The sequence below is a fragment of the Cynocephalus volans genome, chromosome 1 (assembly GCF_027409185.1).
Source record: "Cynocephalus volans isolate mCynVol1 chromosome 1, mCynVol1.pri, whole genome shotgun sequence".
NCBI classification, from domain to species: Eukaryota; Metazoa; Chordata; class Mammalia; order Dermoptera; family Cynocephalidae; genus Cynocephalus; species Cynocephalus volans.
In genome coordinates, this window is record NC_084460.1 from 200,949,376 (window position 1) to 200,954,067 (window position 4,692).

The 4,692-nt window shown below is 33.9% G+C and overlaps 1 pseudogene; it reads right to left on the reverse strand.

Moving 5' to 3' along the window:
• Positions 1 to 1,316: 1,316 nt before the first annotated feature.
• On the reverse strand, positions 1,317 to 1,416 carry LOC134365125 (U6 spliceosomal RNA; annotated as a pseudogene).
• Between the last annotated feature and the right edge of the window lie 3,276 nt (positions 1,417 to 4,692).

Here is a 4,692-nt window from a genome sequence, read left to right on the forward strand (position 1 = left end):
CCCTTATGACTAGTGATGTTTAGCATTTTTCATGTATCTGCTGGCCATTTGTATGTCTTCCTTTGAAAACTATCTATTCAGTTCCTTTGCCCATTTTTTAATTGGGCAATTTATTTTTTTACTGTATAATTGCTTGAGTTCTATGTATATTCTGGATATTAGTCCCTTGTCAGATGCATAGTTGGCAAAAAATTTTCTCCCACTCTGTAGGTTGTCTTTTCACTTTGTTGATGGTTTCTTTTGCTGTGCAGGAACTTTTTAGTTTGATATAGTCCCACTTGTTTATTTTTTCTTTTGCTGCTGGTACTTTTGGGCTCATGTTCATAAAGCCTGTGCCCTGACATAGCTGCTGAAGTGTTTCACTTATATTTTCCCTTAGTAATTTTATAGTTTCGGCTCTTATACCTAGGTCTTTTATCCATTTTGAGTTGATTTTAGTGTATGGTGAGAGATGCATATCTAGTTTCATTCTTCTGCATATGGATATCCAATTTTCCAGCACCACTTGTTGAAGAGGCAATCTTTTCCCCAATGTAGATTTTTGTTGCCTTTGTCTAACATTAGATGGCTATAAGCCTGAGGAGTGATTTCTGGGTTCTCTATTCCACTCCACTGGTCTGAATGTCTATTTTTATATCAATACCACACTTTTTTGGTTACAACAGCTTTGTAGTATAATTTGAAGTCAGCCAGGGTTATGCCTCTGGCTGTTTTTTTTTTTTTTTCCCCCCCTCAAGATTGCTTTGGCTATTTGTGGTCTTTTGTTATTACATATGAAAGGTAATATTGTTTTTTCCATTTCTGTGAAGAATGTCCTGGGTATTCTGATGGGGATTGCATTGAATGTGTAGATCACTTTGGGTAGTATAGACATTTACACAATGTTAATTCTTCTAATCCAAGAACATGGAATATCTTTCCATCTTTTCGTGTCTTCTTTAATTTCTTTCAGAAGTGGTTTGTAGTTGCCATTGTAGAGGTCTTTAACCTCCTTGGTTAAATTGATCCCTAGGTATCGTATTTTTTTTTGGTGACAATTGTAAATGGGCTTACTTTCTTTATTGCTCTTTCTGTTAATTCATTATTTGAGTATATAAATGGTACTGATTTCTGGGCATTTATTTTGTGTCCTGCAACTTTGCTGAAGTTATTAACCAGCTCTAGGAGTTTTTTGATAGAGTCTTTAGGTTTTTCTGTATATAGTATCATGCCATCTGCAAATAGGGAAAGTTTGACTTCATCTTCTCCAATCTGGATTCCCTTTATTTCTTTCTCTGACCTGATTGCTCTAGCTAGTACCTCCAGCACTATGTTGAAAAAACATAGAATGCTTCACGAATTTGCATGTCATCCTTGTGCAGGGGCCATGCTAATCTTCTCTGTATTGTTCCAATTTTAGTATATGTGCTGCCATGCTGATTTTTGCATGTTGATTTTGTATCCTGCAACTTTGCTGAAAACATTATCAACTCCAAGAGTTTTTTTGTTGAGTCTTTAGGCTATTCTATTTGTAGGATCATATCATCTGCAAAGAGGGACAGTTTGACTTCATCTTTCCAGTCTGGATGCCTTTTATTTCCTTCTCTTGCCTGGTTGCTCTGGCTAGTACTTCCAATACTATGTTGAATAGAAGTGGTGAGAGTGGGCATCCTTGTCTTGTTCCTGTTCTTAAGGAGAAGCTTTCAACTTTTCCCCATTCAAGATGATATTGACATTGGGTTTGTTATATGTGGCTTTAATATTGTTGCAATACTTACCTTCTATACCCAACTTACAGAAAGTCTTTATCATGAATGAATGTTGAATTTTGTCAAATGTTTTTTCAGTGTCTATAGAGATGATCACATGTTTTTTGTCTTTGATTTTTTTGATGTGGTGTATCACATTTATTGATATGTGTAAGTTGAACCAACTTGCATCCCAGGGATGAATCTCACTTGATCATGGTGTGTAATCTGTATGTGTTACAGTATTCTATTAGCTAGTATTTTATTGAGAATGTTTTCATCTATATTCATCAAAGGTATTGGCCTGTTGTTTTCTTTTTATGTTGTATCTTTGTCTGGTTTTGGTATCAGGTTGATGTCTGCCTCTTAGAATTAGTTTGGGAGAATGGCCTCTGTTTCAATTTTTTGAAATAGTTTGTAGAGAATTGGTATTAATTTTTCTTTAAATGTTTTGTAGAATTTTGCAGTGAAGCCATCTGGTCCAGGGCTTTTCTTAGTTGGGAGACTGCTGATTATCACTTCTGTCTCTTTGTTTGTTATTGGTCTATTCATATTTTCTATGTCTCTTGGCTTAGTCTTGATAGTTTGTGTGTATCAAGATTTATACATTCCCTCTAGATTTTCAAATTTGTTGGCATTTAGTTGTTTATAGTAGTCTCTTATGATTCTTTGTAATTCTGGGTATCTGTTGTAATATCACCTTTTTCATTTCTAATTTTTGTTATTTGTGTCATCTCTCTTCTTTTTTCAGTTCGCCTTGCTAATGGCTTGTCAATTTTATTTATCTCCTCAAAAAACCAACTTTGTGTTTCATTTATCTTTTGTATCATTTGGGGGGTTTCTATTTCATTTAGTACTGTTCTGATCTTATTTATTTCCATTTGCTAACTTTGGGTTTGAATTGTTCTTGTTTTTCTAGTTCTTTAAGGTAAAGTGTTAGGTTGTTCACTTGCCATCTTTCCATTCTTCTAAAGTAAGCATTTAACATGATAAATTTCCCCCTTAATAATGCTTTTGCAGTATCCCACTGGTTTGGGTATGATGTGTCATTATTTGCATTAGTTTCAATAAATTATTTCCTGCTTAATTTTCTCTTGGACCCATATGTCATTAAGTAGAATGTTGTTTAATTTCCATGTATTTGTATAGTTTCCAGAGTTTCATTTGTTATTGATTTCTAGTTTTAATCCATTGTGATCTGAAAAAATATATGGAATGATTCCAAAATTTTTGAATTTGTTGAGACTTGATTTATGAACCTACATGTGGTCTATTCTGGAGAATGTTACATATGCTGATGAGAAAAATGAATATTCTGAGATTGTTGGATGAAATGTTCTGTAGATGCCTGCCAAATCCAGTTGGTCTAAAGTGTTGTTTAGATCTTGTGTTTCTCTATCAATTTTTTGCCTAGATGATCTGACTAATGTTGAGAATGGAGGGTTCATGTCCCCTACTATTATGGTATTAGTGTCTATCTCTGTCTTTTGATCTAATAGTGTTTGCTTTTAGATCTGGCTGCTCCAATGTTGAGTGCATATATATTCATGATTGTTATGTCTTCTTGTTGGATGGATCCTTCTATCATTATATAGGGGTCTTCTTTATCTATTTTTATGATTTTTGTTTAATGTTTATTTTATCTGATATAAGAATAGCTACTCCAGCTTGTTTTTCATTTCTGTTTGCATGGTATATCTTTCCATCCTTTCACTCTTAGTCTATGTGTGTCTTTACAGGTGAGGTGAGTCTCTTGAAGGCAGCTTATTGTTGGGTCAATCTTTTTAATCCAATCAGTCATTCTATGTATTTTGAGTGTTGAATTTAATCCTTTTACATTAAGAGTTATTATCGAAATGTGTTGATATACTCCTGACATTTTATTGATTTTTGCTTCAATATTTTAAATATTTTTTGTACCTTTCTTTCTGTTTTACTGATTGTCTCTTGTGTTTCTTGGTTTCTTGGGATGGTAGATAGACTTTTTTTCTCTTTATTGTTAGCATTTTATTTCTATTGGTGGATTTTGTTCTTTCTTGAGTATTCATGGTAGTGATGCTTGTTTTTCAGATACCAGACCCATACTCCCTTGAGAATTTCTTGTAAATCTGGTTGTGTGGTAGTGAACTCCTGCAGTTTTTTTGTTCGTCTGGGAAATATACTATTTCTCCTTCATTTCAGAAAGATAGCCCTGCTGGGTAAATATTCTTGGCTGGCAATTTTTGTCTTTTAGTATTTTGAATATATCATCCCGTTCTCTTCTGGCTTTTAGGGTTTCTGATGAAAAGTCTGATGTTACTCTGATAGGGGTCCCCTTATAGGTGATTTGATGCTTCTCTCTTTAAGCTTTTAAGATTCTTTCTTTGTCTTTGAGTTTTGCCAGTTTGACTAAAATATGTCTTGGATAGGGCCTTTTTGGGTTGAAAATGTTTGGGGATCTGTGAGCCTCCTGATTCTGAAGAACTGTATCTCTCTCCATAACTGGGAAGTTTTCTTCTATTATTTCATTGAATCTGTTTTTAATGCTATTCCCATTTTCCTCCCCCTCTGGAATAGTCATGATTCATATATTTGAGTGCTTAAGGTTATCTGTTATCTCTCTTAGATTTTCTTCAATTTTTAAAATCTTCTCTTTTTTTTAATCCAACTGTTTTATTTCAAACAGGCTTTCTTCAAGGTCTGAAATTCTCCCTTCTACTTGGTCTAGCCTGATGGTTAAGTTCTCTGTTATTTATTATTATTTTTTTTAATTTCAGTGAATGAATCCTTCAGCTCCACAAGCTCTTCTACATTCTTTTTCAGGGTATTGATTTCTTTGTACATTTCCTCTTTCAAGTCCTGTATACTTTTTCCCATTTTGTTGTGGTGTCTGAGTCTTCTTGTATCTTATTTAATTTTCTCAGAATTGTTGCTTGAAATTCCTTGTCAGTCATTTCAAGGACTTCCTGTTCTGTAGGATCTAGTA